At 42.2% G+C, this 20,128-nt stretch overlaps 1 long non-coding RNA gene across 2 annotated transcripts; it reads right to left on the bottom strand.

The window, feature by feature from the left end:
- Positions 1–4,664: 4,664 nt before the first annotated feature.
- Positions 4,665–20,103, bottom strand: LOC307223225. Of its 2 annotated transcripts, none has more exons than XR_013842039.1 (3): positions 20,046–20,103; positions 8,176–8,328; positions 4,665–4,879 (listed from the first exon to the last, which is right to left on the bottom strand). It is a non-coding gene; the product is annotated as an uncharacterized lncRNA (long non-coding RNA). The 2 variants fall into 2 exon arrangements; XR_013842040.1 differs by lacking the exon at positions 20,046–20,103 and adding an exon at positions 9,144–9,311.
- Between the last annotated feature and the right edge of the window lie 25 nt (positions 20,104–20,128).

Genomic DNA, 20,128 nt, shown 5'->3' with positions numbered 1-20,128 from the left:
CCCGTGGTTTTCCACAGATCTGAGGGCAATGAAGCAATCATTGAGACAGCTAGAGCGCTGGTGGCGGATAACTCATTCCGAATCTGACCGGACACAGGTTAGAGCTCAACGTCGAGCCTACCAAGTGGCGATAGCGACAGCGAAGAAGACTTTCTTTGCCGCCTCTATTGCATCTGCAGAAAACAGCAGCAGGAGACTTTTTCAGGTGGTTCACAATTTAGCGGAACCACCTGCAACATCGGGGCCCAGTACGGGCCACATGATCTGCTGCAATGATTTTGCAAAGTCTTTTGCAGATAAAATCGCTCAGATTCGGGAAGAAGTAGACTCCACCGTGGGAGCAGTGCCGGGGCGGGAGAGTGCTAGAGTTTTGTCTAGTCAAGTTGAGTGGGATCAATTCCAATCTGTTACCTCCGAGGATGTGGACAGGCTGCTTGGACGAGTGAAGCCAAGTCTCCTGGATCCTTGCCCATCCTGGCTTATAAAAGCTAGCCGGGAAGGACTGGGCGATGGGCTTCGTGGGGTGGTGAATGCTTCCCTCTGTGAGGGAGCCTTCCCAGACCCGCTGAAAGAGGCGGTTATTAAACTGCTTCTTAAAAAACCATCTTTAGATGCGGCCACGATGGCCAATTATCACCCAGTCTCAAATCTTCCATTCTTGGGCAAGGTGATTGAGCGAGTGGTTGCTGAACAACTCCAGGCATGCCTGGAAGAAGCGGACCATTTGGATCCCTTCCAGTCGGGATTCAGGGCTCATCGTGGGACTTAAACTGCCTTGGTCACACTGGTTGATGATCTCCGGTGGGCTAGGGACAAAGGTGAGAGCTGTTTCCTAGTTCTGCTGGATCTCTCAGCGGTGTTTGATACCATCGACCATAACATCCTTCTGGACCGTCCTGAGGGGCTGGGAGCTGGGGGCACTGTCATACAGTGGTTCCACTCCTTCCTCCTGGGCCATGTTCAGAAAGTGGTGGTGGGGGATGAGTGTTCAGACCCCTGGGCTCTCACTTGTGGGGTGCCTCAGGGTTCTGTCCTCTCCCCCATGCTTTTCAACATTTACATGCAGCCACTGGGAGAGATCATCAGGAGGTTTGGGCTGGGTGTTCATCAGTATGCGGATGATACCCAGCTCTACCTCTCTTTTAAATCAGAACCAGTGAAGGCGGTGAAGGTCCTGTGTGAGTGTCTGGAAGCGGTTGGAGGATGGATGGCAGCTAACAGATTGAGGTTGAATCCTGACAAGACAGAAGTACTGTTTTGGGGGGACAGGAGGCGGGCAGGTGTGGAGGATTCCCTGGTCCTGAATGGGGTAACTGTGCCCCTGAAGGACCAGGTGCACAGCCTGGGAGTCATTTTGGACTCACAGCTGTCCATGGAGGCACAGGTCAAATCTGTATCCAGGGCAGCTGTTTACCAGCTCCATCTGGTACGTAGGCTGAGACCCTATCTGCCTACAGACTGTCTCGCCAGAGTGGTACATGCCCTGGTTATCTCCCGCTTGGACTACTGCAATGTGCTCTACGTGGGGCTACCTTTGAAGGTGACTGGAAACTACAACTAATCCAGAATGCGGCAGCTAGACTGGTGACTGGGAGTGGCCGCCGAGACCATATAACACCAGTCTTGAAAGACCTACATTGGCTCCCAGTACGTTTCCGAGCACAATTAATAGGTAGGTATGGGGCTTTAGGATATTTACTAAAGGCAAAGGCAAAGCTATGGGCTGAATCTTGTGTAAATACTGTTGTTGTCTCTATGTACTACATTTACATAAATGCTGTTAAAATGCCCGCATTCCCATATTATATGGTTGCTGGAGACCCATGGAACAGCAGATTGCCTGTAATCATAACAATCAACTCAGATGTGAAAGCTCCTTGTTATGCATAGCAGAAAGGTAGTAGCTGTTGCTGGTGTCAGCAGAAGCAGGTTGACAGACACTAGAAGTGCTGAAGGTCAATGGAAAATGGAATTGTGGACCAGAGTGCCAGAAAAGATAAAACCACAAACAAACGAGGTATATCGGAGCTGAGAGAAGTTACGGCTTCTCTTATTAAATGTGCAGAATCGCTGCTTCTCTGCATTCCAACACTAGTGATTTCTATTCAAAGCTGTGTCTGTTGCCTTTAAGTGCCTGAGTAAAGGGAGGTGATGGAGGCCTCTGAGTTTGCAATTCAAGGACTGAAATGGTCTTTTGTCATGCATGTCCAGCGAAGAAGAGTGAGATGAAGAAAGATCAATTGCCACTCACATGCGCAATGTGTTGGGAGGGAGGGGAGGGATTCAGCAACAGTCACAAAATGGCTATTTCAAGAAATTTGCTGTGGTTTCAAGGACTTTCATTATTCTAATAGACCTCATTTCTACACACAAACACAAAAACAGCAAATGCAAGCTATTGTTCAGTGCTTATAGAGTGCTGAATGCTGATACGTGAAACCTCAAGTGTTTAAAGAAGGGTCACATTAACATCATGCATTTTAAGTGCTATGATGCCACTCTAAACATTCATGATTCGCCTAAAAGAATACTGGGAGTTGCTGTTTGTTAAAAGTGCTGAGAGTTGTTAGTAGAGCCCCTATTTCCCTTGCAGAGCTAGAATTCTCAAAGTGGTTTAACCATCAACCCCTCTTCACAGAGACCTCTGAGAATCATAGCTGTGAGGGGAAAAGGGGCTTCCTGACATCTCTCAGCACCTTTAGCAAACTGCAGCTCCCAGAGTTTTTGGGGAGAAGCCATGAATATTTAAAATGGTATCATAGTGTTTTAAATATATGGTATAAATGTATACCATCCAACATGTTGAGACTGAAAACTGGGACCTGCGTCTTCCCAGGTGCACGCCTGCGCAAGTTACATGAGATGCATGAGAGCATGGAACCCAAAAATGTGTGTTTTGGGCTCCCCAATCTTGTGCATTTTTTTGGTGCTGTGCTGAGAGCACTGCCCAAACATGGGGTGTCCCTTATTAATGAGGGCAATGGTGAATGTAGCTTTGGTGTGCCCCTTTTAATGTGTAAATTGCATCCTGGTAAATAGTTTGTGTTTAAGGTGATGTGAGCCTTTGAGGGCTGAGCAATTATGACCTCCCAAAATGTCCAGATTAGTGGGTGGCAAAATGAGGGCAGGGACTGGGGACATAGTTCAGCAAATATTCTTGGAGGAAGAGCAGTATTCCTCAATAGTGTCGCTTATCATCAACAAGCAAGCAGAGGTTTATCTCCAGCCTTAGCACTCTCTATGTGACAGAAGAAACATCTTCCTCAGACAAGGCATTGTTAATTTACATACTGCATTGTGAATTTACAAGGTTCACTGCCATGGTTCACAAACAGTGGTGATGGCCACCGTCTTAGAGGGCATAAAGAATTAGACCAATTCATGGAGGAACTGGATACCTATGGTTCTGTGCACAAGCTGACCTGTCTAGGGCTACAGGCTGGTCTATTTCTCTGGCTAAGCAAGGGCTCCCAGGTACTGCAATGGCGGCACCCACTCAGGCTGCCCACTGACTCTCCCCAAGGAAACCTACAAAAGCCAGGAAGAATCCAATGAGGTAAACAAAAAGAGCGAGAAATGTTTTTCAGAGATTGTAGCTTATTAACACATAAACCCAATACATTTAGTCTTGAATGAGCCTTCTTCAGGGTCTTGTTTCTTTACAAGCTGCTCAAAAACCACCTGTTTTTAAGATCTTAAAGGACAGAGCTAATTTCTGAGCAGCATATAAAGAAGCTGGTCAGACACACCCTTGAAGAAGGCTCTTTTGAGATGACATGTATTGGGATGACATGTATAACTGTCATTCTTTCCAGAAGCATTGACTCTCTCAAATAGGAAGTTCTATAATAGCTTCCTGTTCAGGCTGAGGTTTCTCCTGGGCATCTTCCAGGCTCTGTCCTCAGCTTGTTGCTCCTGCCTGACAACTTACTGGATTGAGAAATACTGATGAGGGATAGTGAAACATCTAGAAACCAGCCTGATGCTCCTCCACTTGTCACCTAATTAAAAGAAGAAGAATCTGCTGAACAGCTAAAGGCATGTGAATCCCTAAACTTGAGGTGGTTTTCTTGGTCTTATTTTGACTTATTGTGAAATTCCTGAGGTGTTTCTGCCCCAAGCGGCACCCACAAGCTCACTTCACACCTGGCTTTGTGTGAAATTTCACTGGCAACTCTAATCAAGCCTGGGCCCTGTGGCTGACTGCAAATGGTGCAAACGGTGAAATGCTGCAACATCAAGTGGACTGGAAGGACACATATCCCACAGCCAATTCCCTTCTCCTTTGTCAAATAAAAGTCCTCTGTCATATTATTAAACAATTCATAATTCCACAGGGCTTGTCAGACTTCCAAGGTTGGACCTCTGCAACTGCCCGAGAATTATAACAGCCCTGTGATATTCTCACTACATTTCACAAGAGGTCTGATGTGTCTGAAACCTGACAGCTGTCAGGGTCTTATTGCACCAAGCAGGACAGATCATTAATAACTGCAGCTTTATTATTCTACCTCCTTCTCTCCAGGCTCATATTGCCTTTCATCTTTTTTATTGCTCCACTCAAGAGCATCAAGAAAATAAACAAAGCCGGAACAAATGAATCCAATAGAAACACATATTAAAATACATCCATACATTATTTTATAGACATGTACGGCAGTAATTTCACTTATGCTGTCCTTGGTTAAATGTTCATGCTATCCTTACAGGCTCTCTGGTTAGATTTAAGGAGCCATAACAACACCTTCTCCATTCTCTGTCTCTGACTAGCTCATCAGGGAATATGGGTCATGTCAATTACTTTCTGTCGGTTCACTGTGACTATGCCTGAACGAAAACTCCTGGGATTTTGCGGGTATTCAAAACGAATCTGGAGAGCCTGTTCAATGTGGAGAAAATGCATGGAAACATTAAAGACTGATCTCCGTTGTACTAATGTTAGACTCCACCTATGACCTCTTAATTACTATAATTAAGCACAGTACTTTCACAGGACAATTAGAGTGGGAGGTTCTGGCATTGTCAAATGTATTTATTTGTATTATTAATGGTAGTATCCAATTAAATAGATCCACTAGCACAAGAATTTCTGCTTGTGCAATGGAACTTCCTCTCCTGTCTCCATTTGCCCTTGTTCCTTTCTGAAATCTGCTCTGGAAGATTTTGGGGAAATCCCAAAGCAGATGTAGGGGGTGGAGCAGGGGGGCTCACAGGGAAAGGAGAGAGAAGGGACATTCCCTTGTGCAGCTAAAAGTCCTTAGTGGCTAAATAGTTGGTTAGTTAAATTTTACATCCCAGCCTTTCTCCCAAAGGAGCCCAGGGCAACAAACACTAAAAGAGTAAAACAATGGAATTAAGAAATAAAAACATTTTAAAAACATCTAAAAACATTTTAAAATACAGTGGTACCTCAGGTTACAGATGCTTCAGGTTACAGACTCTGCTAACCCAGAAATAGTACCTCAGGTTAAGAACTTTGCTTCAGGATGAGAACAGAAATTGTGCGGTGGCGAGGAGGCCCCATTAGCTAAAGTGGTGTTTCAGGTTAAGAACAGTTTCAGGTTAAGTACAGACCTCCGGAACGAATTAAGTTCTTAACCCGAGGTAGCACTGTAGTCACATACACACAGAGCCAATAATGTAAAGGTTGTAAGGATCAGTATCTACTAGCTACCAGATGCCTAGGTAAATGAGAATGTTATTAAGTTCATCCTGAAAGTTAATAATAAGGAAGACAGATGCACTTTACCATTCCACAAAAGGGACACTGCCACCAAGAAGGCCCTGTCATGGGTTAGCATCAAGTAGCCAGTGCTCAGTGGTGACACTACCAATAGGGTTTCCCCTGCTGATTGTAGGGCCTAAGGTCATTAATAACACTGATTGTGGTTGCATATCTTCCAACATTTTCCCAGTGAAAATAGGAACACCAAATTCCCTAACGATACTTTTACTATTTATACCCCACACATCTTACTGGGTTGCCCCAGCCACTCTGGACAGCTTCCAACATATATAAAAACATAATAAAACATTAAACATTAAAAAAATCCTATACAGGATTGCCTTCAGATGGCTTGGTGGGTCAGATAACTCCACATCCCCCAACACTTCTCCAATGAAAATAGGGACATCCTAAGGAAAAGTGGGGCATTCTGGGATCAAATCAGAAACCAGGACAGCTTCTCTAAATCAGGGATGTCCCTGGAAAATAGGGATACTTGGAGGGTTTGTGATTTCCAGGACCGAAATGTTGATAGGAATTTCACTCACAGCAATGAAGAGTAATTTGATGCCATGGCCTTTGGCTACTGCAATAAAGTTTATGATGGAAATGACAAAGAGTATTTCATCTCCCATTTTGCTGTGTCTTGTTTTCATGGTGCATGGTACTTTTTAGAAAGTACAGGAAGGATCATGCTCTACAGGAGAACAGGCAGGAAACATCAGGGGAACAGAGGTTGGACTTAAACTCCCATTAGCCCCAGTCAACACATGCAGTGGTCAAGGATGATGGGTTTTGTAGTGTGTAACAACATCTGGAGGGCTACAAGTTCACTATGCTTGCTTTATACAGTATATTTCTAGATAGAAGCTATAGGGAGATGAGCAGTGGACCTCTCTGGAACTGGCTTGGGCATGATCACTAATAACGAAGCTCAAATCACACTGTGGCAGCCCTCTAAGCATGGATTTCATTCAATTTATTTCCATTAATCTGAATATGGCTGAGATGACCAAGTAGAAGCGCTGGGTGGATTACAGATAGTTTGTTCAGAACTGTTTTAAGAAGAATGCATAGAGGCAACTCTCTGTGTTATGTCACCTTGAACACAATAAAGCCTCATTCATCTAGATCTCTTCAATATGGGTCCATTTGAGGTGGGAAAGGCACATATTTTATGTCCCCCATTGCTCTATAGCTATATGCTTTATGTGTCTATCTATTTTGGAGGCCTTTCCGTTGCATACAAATTTTGTAGCATTCCTGGTGACTGGATGTGAATGAGGCTGTGCTCGATTTGAAAGGGAAAATAGAAGGGATTGGTAAGAGAAACCATTTTTTAAAAATGCTTTACGGTTCTTGTCACATTCATCCTCACAGGTATAGGCAGGGAGAAAGCAATTTGTCCAAGGACACAGGATGATCTTCATGGATGATGGGGAGAATGGGCTTCAGGTTGCCACGTTTAATTGTCATGTTCAATGCAACATGCTATTGCTGGTGCCCTATTGCCCACAAGCCATAAAATAAACTTGTTCGTTGTGCCAGAAGTTGTTGTTCCCCAAAGGACTTATATGTGATCTAAGAAGCAGTGAATAAATACCTTCATGCCAGTTCTAGAACTTTCAAGATATTCAAGCATCTTCATATGCCTAAATCTTTGTAAAAACAAAGGTCGATCCAAACAATGAATTTTTTCTGCCCGCTCTGCCAAGTGTTTATATTATGGTTTGTTTATATGCCGCCTTTTGGCTAAAAAAGACACCTGAGGCAGCTCACAAAGAACTGATGCACAAATACAAATATATGAAAAATACAAATGCTAAGCAAAGAAAACAAAACATTAACATTTCAAGAGTATTAAAGCCCAAATACAAAAAATAAATAAATACATGATTCCCCTCAAAACTGTTATACAAAAGCAAAAGTGAAGCAATGGACGCACCATGGAGGAGAAATTTGATCCAGTTCACAGTTGAAGCTGAATCTATCAAACTCACACTTTCAGAAACAAAATGAGAACACAAAAGGCATCCTCCAAAATTCACACTTATCCAATTTTGTGATGCTGTTCTCCAGCCAAGTGGAGGGGAAAGTGTGCCTAAAAATCAATATATTCATGAAATTAACACAAAAAATGTATTATAGTAGGATAAAGGGTTGCACAAATGTGTGTGCTAGTCAAAACTACATACAAAAATGGGTTCATTAGGGGAATTCATACTAAAATGCTTTAGAATTTTCCGGGAGGGAGGGATTGCAGATTGCTGCAGAAATGTGGGGAACTGAATTGAAGATTGGGAAAATGAGACCATTCCATTCCTACTCAACAAAGAAAGAAAGAAAGAAAGAAAGAGAAGAAGAGAGAAAAGTCACTTCACAACAAATTGATTTCCCAGCTGCTTCTCCTTCCCCCACCTCTGGTGCTCTAATTGTGAGTTTATTCTTACAAACGTATGTTTGGAACCCCATAGCGAAGGAAAGTGGTGTCAGGGCGAGGGGACAGTCCACGGTGGAGAAACAGCAGGCTCAGCAAAGGTTCAGTCATTCGTACACCCACCGTGTCTGTGTTATAAATCAGTCCATCCCGGAGGACCTTTTCTCTGAAAAATGAGAAAAAGAAACCATCAGGGTCATGTTAAACACACAGGCACATTTAACTAATTCCTGAAAGGTAGCATCCATTGAAAAGCAGCCTCTAAAACAGATCTGGCACAGATTTGGCTGTGCTGTTCGAAAAGAGAATGGGAGAATAAATGGGCACTGCTTTTCTGATGTGCCCTCCTTACATTTTCTGCTCATGATTAACTTGATGTATGGAGCCTTCTGCTTTCATCAAAACAAACCACCTCCCTGTCCCTAAATCTCAGAATCCCATGAAGGGTGACTGTTTGACTTTTCTATACTCTTCACAGTTACTTCACTTTGTCAGGACAAAATGTTTCTCCATCTCTGTGATTTCCTTTTTCATTTCTGAGGCAATACCACCATAGCCCATCCCTTTCCCTCCTTTTCTTTCTTATCCTCTTCCTTTCGCTCCTTGAAATCTGATCTTTGAAGAGGATTGGACAAGGTGTGTTATCTTTGTGGACTTCAAACACCCAATGCTTCTTGGGAAGATCTGAGCTGTTTGATCTCACTCTACACCTCTCCCCCTCTCCCTCTTTGTGTTTTTCATTTCCTTTTCTAATAGTGCTCACACCATCCCTTTCCCCAGACCTTTTGTTCTTCTCATAATCCCATTCTTTTATTTCTCTCATAAACTTATTTCACCTCACAGATGCCTCCCACTATGCAACCCTCCCCCCCCCCTTAATAGTGATGCCTGCTACTATGATACTGAGCTGCAGTTTTCCCCATTGAATCAATTCTCTGAATTGTGTTCAAGAGCCTAGAAATGAAATTAGGAAACCTTTACCTTTCTGTTTAGCAGGTTGTGCATGATAAATTAAATTATTTGTATATATTAGCAAGCTTATATATTTCAATGGATGACCTATGAAACTTCTGTAAGCAACTTGTGTGTGGTGTCCTCAGGTAGGGGTGGTGTGGGGGGTTGAGACATGGCTGTGTCAGTCATGCAGCTAAGTTCCCTGTGGGGAACTGAATCATACAACTAAGCCTCCAGAAAGCAGGGTTGAAGTCACCACTCATAAGCTGAATGATGTCATAATTAAGTTCCATGAATGACAGGTGGGTTGTCCCTCTTACCTGTCAGACCTGGTCCATGGGTCTGGCAACCAATACGGATCTGGCCTGTTAGGGCAAAAAACTTCTCTACCCTGATCTACAGGATACCTCAACCAGACGATTCCTGTTTCCCCGTCTACCTATAGTACTTACCCCAATACTTTTCACCACACTACCATTAATGCAGGAGCATTATTATAACTCTCCTATTGAATTATTAGGCCTTGCTTCAGGTTTCCTTTTTGTGTGATGTTCAGCTTCGTGGGGCCCATAGCAGCTGGATCAAGCAACCCAGCAATGCTTGCCAGGCAACTTCCATGTAGGACTTCAGATATGGAATTAAATTTTATTTGTTCTCTCAGACTTTTTTTAATTTAAAAAGTTAAACTTTTAAATTGCCTCCTTCATTTTATTTTATTTTTTGTAGATCGCTACTGCCATTATTTAAGGGACACAGGTGGCGCTGTGGGTTAAACCACAGAACCTAGGGCTTGCCGATCAGAAGGTCAGCGGCTCGAATCCCTGCAATGGGGTGAGCTCCCGTTGCTCAGTCCCTGCTCCTGCCAACCTAGCAGTTCGAAAGCACGTCAAAGTGCAAGTAGATAAATAGGTACCGCTCTGGCGGGAAGGTAAACGGCGTTTCTGTGCGCTGCTCTAGTTCGCCAGAAGCGGCTTAGTCATGCTGGCCACATGACCCAGAAGCTGTACGCCGACTCCCTCGGCCAATAAAACGAGATGAGTGCCGCAACCCCGGAGTCAGGGGTCAGGGGTCCCTTTACCTTTACTGCCATTATTTCAGCTGTCATATACTTGTATGGAACTTTTCTGTTTCTTTATTGTACATCTCATTAAATGCCTTTTTAGGAAGCAAAGTGTTACATAATTTTAAGAATGTATAATGTAGCATGCAAGTGTGGAGTACTGCCTTAGGATACTAATTCAATTCCCTACTCAGCCATGAAGTCCACTGGATGACCTTGGGCCAGCCACCATCTCTCAGTCTAACCTACCTCACAGAGATGGTCTTTGAGGGAAGAGAACCATGTGCACTGCCTTGAGTCCCAGGATATTCATGTAATAAAATGAATATATAATTGTGACATGGAACTGCTATATCTTTCTATCTATCTTTCTATCTCTTCTCAGTTTTATGATTCCCATTCCCTGAAATGTCAAGAGGTAGGAAGCATGAGCAGTCTTGCTTCTCAGATTATTTTATTGCTACTCCCTTCACCCGCAGCTGCAGTAGCCATTACAGACCCTCATCCATCCATCTAGTCACCCAAACCCAACTTCAGAGAATGCTACAAATTGCAAGCCAATTGAATTTGATATACTTGCCCCCAAAGAAATGTATTTAAAGTCTGAGATTGCCTTCAACTCACAGAATTTAAAAAATAACCTTGTTTTCCCCAGCCTTCCGGTTCATTATGAAGTAGCAGGGGGCAGGCAGCTCAGTCAATCCTCAGGCCCGATGTGTCATCTTCACCTGGAACAGAATCAGTGTCCTAGCCTTCAGAGGCTCCGGGTTACAACAGTCATATGGACAGCAGCAACCCACTGGACACGGCAAACATATTTTGCTTGTGTCCATATTTCTCTTGCCCTTGTTACATGAAATGTCTTTCTCGACTGTTGACCAATCACAAAGGGGGGGGGGGAAGCCAGTTGTTTCCAAACGATGCTATTAAAAAGCAAAATGACCCGTCTTGCACCAAATGGTACACTCCCCAAAGTGATAAGTAAACTTGCATTTTCTTGAGCACTCTGTTTGCGCTAATAATTTACAAGAGCATGAAAATAGCTGCCCTGACAAAGTCTCTGGCTGGTCAAAATACAAACCCAGCCTAATGTCTGGGCTGTCACACTCCAGAATAATGTACATTTCTCCACTAACAAATCAAACTGCTCTGTTCTCTCCCTTAGGCAACCTTTTCTTTATTACCGTCTACAGCTGTCTGCTGAGCCAACTTTTCAGTTTGGTACAATGACCCAGTGGTATTCTACTGTAAATTCCCAAAGCTTATTCACTCTGTCTTCTGAGCTGCGAGTGTTGGTGGAGAAAGGGGCTTTATTTTTATTGTGACAATAAATTCTCCTTGCGAGAGAACCAAGCCCTTTGCTAGTAGCACCGTAGGACAGAATGAGGGCCCAGAAACTGTGGAAAACAAAATGTTCACAATAGAAGCAACTGACTGTTAGGGAAGACAAGAGATTTGTTATTCTGACTGGACAGTATTGGCAAGGGAGATCACGAGCACCTGCTCACAATACATTCTTGGAAATCCACGATAGTTGGTACAGAATGTGAGCCTCCCCCAGGAAGCAAAGTGGTAAATGCTAGATCAAAAGTGAGGGAAGTTTTCTAACCTGAGGGCCACATACGCTCTCAGGCAACCTTTCAGGGTCCACATTCCAGATGGATGTGAATCTGACACAGCAATCCTGGAAATTTGCTAAGGCTGAAAGAGAAAGTGATTGGCCGATTGGCTTAGCAGGAATTTGAACTTGGGTCTCTCCACACTGCCCAACGCTGTAGTCCAGGTAGCTAATTCAGGGTCCTCAAGATGTTATTGATCCCCAATGCATCTCAGCCTCAATCAGCATGGTCAATAGTTGTGGTGATTCTTCCAAGACAACAATGCCCATTTACACCACAAAGAACTCATAACCCACCTACTTTCAGCAGCCAAAAACAGCATAACCAGACACTGGAGAGACCTGTCAGGAGTAAGCATGGGTCAATGGTACCAAATAGTCTGGGAAACAGCCCTACTAGAAAAATCAACCAATAAACTGAAACTGACACGGGGACAAATAGAAGAAGACGCCTTCACCCCGGTATGGCTCCCCTTTATCACATACACAGCCAAACAAGACAACAACAATAATCCACCAACAGCATACAAATCATTATGGCTAACCTGATCCAAAACACCCACCCACCCCACTCACACACGAAAACAAAGATCACCACAGCCAATCACAAACAAACAACCACACCCTAGGCCAACCCCAACCTCTCTCACCACCAAAGGAACATAAGTGAACAGCACAAGCAACGCTGACACCAAACCCTACATACATTAAGCATAATAGAAACATCGCCACCCGACCCCACCCATCTTCCCTCCCTCCAGCCCCTTTTTTCTTTTCTTTTTTCTCCCCCTAGTGTCTCAACAAATGAAACGGATTTGTAAAAATGTTACATGGAAAAAATACAAGAGAAATTACACTTACTTCTGAAAAACAAGAAAATCTTTAATAAAAGAACAAACAAACTAAAAATAATAATAGTTGGAGTGATGTGGTTCCAAAACATCTGGAGGGCACCATTTTGGCCACACCTGCTCTAGCCACTTTACTACTTAGCCACTAAAACTGAATGACTCAAAACTTTTGTGGAATGGCCGAAAGTTGCACGGGATGAGATCAATTCCAGTTATCACATTTGTGGATCACTGAGTCCATTCTTGTGTTCCACATGATTTAACAGGAAAGCAGATCATTCAGAAAGTTCAGCTTACGTGCTGGTTAGCCTGCTGCTCACAAGAGTAATATTACTTCTTCTTTTTTGCAGGTCAATCAAACATCAGGCGGAGACTCTGAAGCTGCTTCTGGACTTAGGAACACCCCTTTACAACAACTGAAAATATACTTTATTGATATTCTGCTAGAAAAGCATTCTAATAATAGCGTTCTAGATGAATGTAAAGGTCTGGCTACTGAAGTGAAATAAATGTAGCATCTGTCGATGTGCTCATATTTGAATTATTTCATATCACCACGGAAAGCAGTGAGTTAAAATTGATGTATAAAGTCATGATGCTGAATATTTGATTTTTTTAAAAAATGTGGTAATGGTTGTAGTAACTAGTAGACCCCTGTGTATAGGGAGGTATATAAATTCTAATAATAATAATAGTAATAATAATAATAATAATAATAATAATAATAATAATAATAATAGTAGTAGTAGTAGTAGTTTTTGGATCACTGTTGAGGAGGGGAAGCACATACCTTGAATGAATGCACACAGTGGGTGGTAATAGACTAGGGTTTCTCCTCATATGTCATACCCTGCTTTTTGAGGACTGAAAGGCGAGATACAAATGCTTTTGTATGTAAAATGAATATAAAACAACATTTTCCATTCCTGTGAATTGGACATAAAACATCAGCTTTTAGAAGAGCATAGCCCTACAGATTTGGAGAACTACATCTAATCCATCTTTCTCTGCTGTTACATGGAAGTATATGTAGGAAGTGACCCACAAACCTTCCGTTCCAATACATGGCATGTTCACAAATGCATTATGCTGAGGTTCCGGAGTGGAAAGTTTCTCATTTTTTATTTGCCAGTGCAAAATAGTTTTGCCAGCCAGTTAGCTGAATATTTTTATTAAAATACCCTGCTTCCAGCTTCATATTTGGTCATTAGCTGAGTAACCTGCCAAGGTAATACTCTGTAGTTAATGACCTTATTTTATGTCCTTTAATATTCTTTGTTCCTACAGGGTTGTTTACGGCAATGAATAAAATTATATGATCCATGCATAAGATCAAGGAATAGAAAACAGAGCAGTGAAATTAATGTATATTTATCTATACCACAGCTGAAGAAATATGGATGGACGTTTTGATGGGTAACAAAATGAATTAAACCAAAATTAATCACATAGTAACTATGTCTGATATAATAAACAATTTTTTCAGGAGGACCTCATAGATACAGGCGCCATAACCACACAGTCACTTGACGCTGGGCATTCCATTCACTTTGAGGATGTTGCCAAGGTTGGCCACATGAATTATTTGGAACAATTCCAGCCAAAGAGTCCTTGAAGTTCTACCACAGTTGCTCGAATGAGTGGCTCAATGGGAAAGCTGGCTTTATTTATTTCCTTAATTTTTAAAGGCAGTTTTCACCTGCTCTTCATTAAAGTAAATACAAAATTGTAATAATAAAGCCATTTTAAAAGCAAATAAGAACAGTAAATATTAAACAAATCCCAAAACAGTTCAGAAGGGTGAAAAAAAATCCTTTTTTGTTTTCTCCTGCTTTCCAACTCAGGCATGTGGGTGTCCGCAGCAGAAATATCAGAGTGGAGGTGTGTATTCAACTTTATAGTCAACGGTTGTGCTGTCTGTGTACCTGTGTACACAAACATTTAGGTTGCACACTTGCAAATAATATGCATATTGCATTCAATGGATGTATAGTCCATGCACCTATTTGCAAAACATGGGAGGTACAAATCAACAAGTGTACACTATTTTACTCAAACACATGCACATGCATAGAATAAGTGTGCACTCATGTTCAGTGTAATGTGTGAATAAGCCTGAACCTCTGTTTGTAGTACATATATAGTAGTTCTACTATAGGTATACACATTCTAGATCTAGGGTTCTAAGATCCTAGCCTAGGAGCCTTTCTTTTCATTTTATCAGGTATTAAAATTGTGTTTGACCCACGGAAGACAACCCCAATCTTGTAGGCCAATTCTCTGAGATTGCTATATTCAATGTGGAACTCAAATCTTGAGTTTTTGTTAACAAACAGTTTGAAAGACCTTGGTCTCTGGTAATTTTTTTTCATCATCTCCAGAATATTGCATTCTTTTAAATCACAATTCTTAACATGCCTACACAGAAGTCAGACCCAGTGGGTTCATTGAGGCTTACTCCCAAGTTAATGGTTAGCCTTAGAATGCAAGCCAGAGCTTTTCAGGATTGGAAGGTATATGTAGAAAGCGAAGTTCTCAGTACTTTAAAAGTCCTCCGTTCTCCTAAAAGTCAATTGGCTAGTGTCTGCCAACAGAGACACAGCCAAAGGCACTATAGGTTCCAAAAAATAGAATTAGCTCACTGGCATTAAAAAAAATTAGACACTGAAAGTGACAACATTATCCTTAGTTTTATGTTAATTCCTCTTCTGCTGTGCATAACAGCCAACCCATTTTTATTTAAGCTTTTAGTGATGTCAAAGAACCCCCAATGCAAATCTTGGTTTATACTTACAACGAATAATATCCTCATCTGTTGCTTACATAAGCTTCACATAAGCACAGGTTTCTCATTAAAGGGAGGGTACCCTTGGAGGATGTTACTACAACTGAGAGCTGTAACTTAAGAGGAAATAGAAGGTTTTCTACAGATAAATCTATGACCATAGGTGGGAGGAATCCTTTTTCTTGATCCCAATGAGTTGCAAATAAGGAAACAGACCAGAAACCACAAGATATACTGAATTACCGGTAATTAGAAGCCAGTAAGCTTCTTTATTCATTCAGCTTCTACAGAAAACCCATTCTAGAATATTCTGTTTATCCCATGAAATGAAAACTTACCTCTATGGAAAATAAATGTGAAGTTTTAATACTTATATTTATGACTTTTGCGTGTTGAGGTCCCCAGGGCCACCCCAATAACTCACACATCACACAGAATTTTTTGTTTAAGGTTTTTGGCATAATTTTGGCCACAACTTTATTAAAATACAAAAATGTGACTGGTTGCTTAGGCATTGGTTGCGACTATCTGCCCCCACCATGGGGGACAGACTGACATTCCACACGATGCGAAAGTCAGAAAAGGGGAATACACTTGGGGGTAGCGACAGAGCAGGGAACCTGCCCTCAGCCCTCCTCAAATGCAACCAGCAGCTCATTGCTATGGCCCGAGCCCCCTTGACAGAGTGGACAAGCAATAGTTAGCCCCCAATTCCTTTAACGGAATCCCTTGCAGCAGCAGCATTATAGGGGCAGGCACAGCCAATCCATGCCTCTCAACCAACCAAACCATAAACCAATACCTAACCGCAACCTTACAAGTTGTGACGATTTGCTACGCAGTAGGCAAAAACCAAATGGCCCCAGCCAATCAGCCAGATGGACAAAATTCCTACCGGGCCCCTGCCCCAAGAGCAGATGACCCCATGACAGGCATAGCAAGGTCAAAGCGAACAACCCTAATTCTAGGGGGGGGGGGGACAGGCAATCCGATGCACGGGAGAAAAGAGGAAGCCCTAGCCTTGTGCAATGAGTTTTAGCATTTCTGGCTGTCAATCAACAAATGGCAACATAAACTTCTTCCCAACAACAAGGGAAGGCCCAATCGCATCAGTGGCCAATGATCAATTAGTCTGCCCCCAACTTTGGAGTGTCCTGGCGGCCTCCACTGCAACATGTGCTCTCCATGAAGGAGAACACGCTTTACCCAACTTGACCAGTTACAAGGGTGTTCATTAAAATCTTCTATTATTATTATTATTATTATTATTATTATATTTGTATACCACCCTATACCTGCAGGTCTTAGGGTGGTTCACTTATTAAATGAATGGCAGGTGCCTGAAGCCTTGAAAAAGGCAGGTGTTGTAAGATCTGTATGGAAAATAATCCCCCCCCCCTTACATTTCATAACATTTATACACCTCTTGATTTAAGAAAAACCCTCAAATCGGTTTACAAAAGATAAAACAGAAAAATCAAGCAAAACTCAGAACCATATTTTAAAACATGCAAAAGTTAAAATATTAAAACACAATAAAATTACCTCATGGTCATTTTCTAAGCTGAAAAATCACAGGATGGCACTCTCAAATATTTCATTTCCAGATGGGAGTGAGTTATGGCACATTATCTTTCAGCTCTGTTGGAAGCAGTTGATTTTTCTGGACCTATTTCAATCTGGCTCGGCCCAAATGGACTTTAGGCTCCATTTAGTGAACAGTGCTCTACAAAGAGATTTACGAAACCTGATCATCAGGTTTTGTGAAGCCCCTTGCAAAGGGAAACATCACTCTGGATGATAGTACAGCTGTGTGACTTCCTTTGCAGAATTAGTAATCATAATGTACCAAGGTGATTTCAAGATTAGAACACTGCCATGTGCTATACAGTGGTACCTCGGGTTACATACGCTTCAGGTTACAGACTCTGCTAACCCAGAAATAGTGCTTCAGGTTAAGAACTTTGCTTCAGGATAAGAACAGAAATCATGCTCTGGCGGCACGGCAGCAGTGGGAGGCCCCATTAGCTAAAGCGGTGCTTCAGGTTAAGAACAGTTTCAGGTTAAGAACGGACCTCCGGAATGAATTAAGTACTTAAACTGAGGTACCACTGTATATGTATGGGGTTATGGAAATTACAACAGATGCAAAATGCAGAATAGTGGGAATGCAGTAGCTAGATCTCTTCTATTGAGAAAACTTCAGCCTCTATCCTCATCAATCAGCCTACTCCAAGAGAGGAGTAGGAAACATTTGGCTCTCTAGATGTTGTTAGGTTCCAACTCCCATTGGCCCATCCAAAATGGTCAATAGTTAAAGATGAATGCCTGGAGGGCCACAGATTCCCATCCCTCCTTAGCATTTTCACTCATCAGTGAGCCAGGATTAGCTGAAACTTGCTGTTAAATGTTCACTTTGCCATTGCCAGGCTGGGTGCCTCATACTGTGCAGAGCAACCCTCAGAACTACCTGTTCTTGATTTGCTTTAAGTACCAGAAGTGCCATGTAGATGGAATCAATTTACACCCTGATGTCTCAGCATTGATGAGCTACAGAGCCAATTTAGGTTCTATTTAAATGCATGAATAAGATGAAAGCTTTTGAGATTAAGTGGTTTAGTTGTTTGAAAAGTAACACAGGATTTGATTTTTTAAAAAAGAAAAATATATGAGTATATTATCTTGGAATGCTTCCTGTTCCTTATATATTTGAACCAGGGCTATACAGTTGAAGTTTCTCTTATGTATGTGTGACTACCTGGAATACAATTGCTATTTTAAAATAATTTTGAGCAACTTCCCCTGTGTGTACTTTAGTATAACGCTTGGAATCATGTTTTCATCTTGATACAATGAGATGAAACCAGCCAGCCATGCCCCTCAGCCCGTGCTTTAAAAACAGTAATCTTGCAAGCTTTCATTCCTCAACCATTAATCCTGTTTCCTGTTTTTCTTGTTAGTCTGTTTCCTCAAACCCCCATTCATCCTCCTCATCAAGAGTAGTTCAAATATATTCAGTTTTGCAACCTATTTTTGTGTGTATGAATGTGTATGATCTCTCCAAGCCCTCAGCAAGGCATGTGTAATGTTGTGTAATGACAGGATTAAGAAAGGAAAAATACCAAACTCATTGCTTTAGACTAACAATTTATTAGGCATTCATTACTGCCAAACTCAATGTGAGCCTATAAATTTGCATGCATTTTATTTTTTTTACTGATGTGACCCAATTACAGAGAGAATTGAATTTCATTAAAACGTATATATACACTGCCTTTCATTGCAATAAAGAGCTTCTTTCCTCTATGCCTTTCATGTCTTACCGAGGGTCTTCTTTCAAGAAAAGCTGCAGGCTGATGCATTGTGTATTTAGACTCAGATCTTTACCTTTCACTTCTGTCAATTCATCCCCCCCCCCTTCCCATTTTCTAGCGAGCCAGATGTGTCACTTTCAAGTATGAAGGATAATCCCTCTCGCTTCCACAGACATTATTGTTAGGTTCTTTGAAGTGTGATCAGCAAGAACATGCATGGATGAGTGTGTGTTCCTGCACTCACTCCAAAGCTTTGCAACTTCCACAATGCCCACCTTCTCCCTTATCTTCAATATGAGAGCATACAATGCGTATTGGGTCTTCTGCATTGTTCACAAATCTCCAGGGCATAGTCTCCTTTTTTTTCTTTCTCTTTCTTTTTTTAAAGGCCTTTTTGTGTGACATTTACCTTGTGAAAGAGAAAGAATCATCTGGGGACTGCACTTCCAGATAGCTATAATTCTGTCCTGAGGGGGCATTTTAGCTAGTCCTGGTTACTGCCAGTCCATTTTGGATGTGTGTGTGTAATGTACAACCAATCAGTAGTGCTAGGCACTTGTGCCAAGGTGGGTGAGCTGGCATTACTGAAGCCTGCAGACTGCCAAGATTGAGCCCACGGATAGCGTCGGATTGTTCTGTATCACATTAGGCATGACTGAAGGGCAATCTGTCCAGAAGCCCATCAGAATTATGGTCCACAGTGCATTGGCTCCTAAATTTGGGCCTGAGGGATATTTGGCAGGGATTTAACCAGCATCATTCATTGGCCAAGGAAGGGAAATATGTTGGAACAGCCAGACCAGCGATGAAACCCCTTTGACAATAGGCCAAAAGAGGTCATTAGGTAAAGCCTAGCTTCTGGGACAGGCCTGCTTCTTTGTCTAAATAACAAGGCAATGTGGTTTCTTGTTCATTGCCCGTGCCTCACTTCCCCAAACATGGCCCTGTTGATGGCAGAAGCCAGGTCTCACAATGCCTCTCCCTTTTCATTGAATTTGTTCATTGTTGCAGTCTGGCATTTCATCTCCACACCTAGTGAGTCTTGGTGTTTTGAGAATTATTAATTTGGAACTTGTATGACATAAGCATGACCTAAAGTAATCATAATGGGATGGAACACAAATGGAAGGACATCCTATCTGTAGAATGCTGAAAGACGGACCATTTAGAAGAAGGTTGTGTAAGAAAAACACTCAGTTAAGTGAGCATGTGGCGTTTGCCTGTTTGTTTGAAAATGTCTGTACAGGGGGAGAGAAAGAGTTAATATATAGACCAATAGGAAAGCCGGAGGCGGAGCCTACCTGTTTATAAAAGGGCTTAGCCTGAGGTTTGGGAGGTGGGTAGTTGGTTGGTTTTAGTGGGTTGGTTGGTTGGGAAAGGCAGT

This window comes from Podarcis cretensis, assembly GCF_951804945.1.
Source record: "Podarcis cretensis genome assembly, chromosome: 1".
Taxonomy (NCBI): domain Eukaryota; kingdom Metazoa; phylum Chordata; class Lepidosauria; order Squamata; family Lacertidae; genus Podarcis; species Podarcis cretensis.
This window is presented reverse-complemented; position numbering and strand designations above follow the sequence as displayed.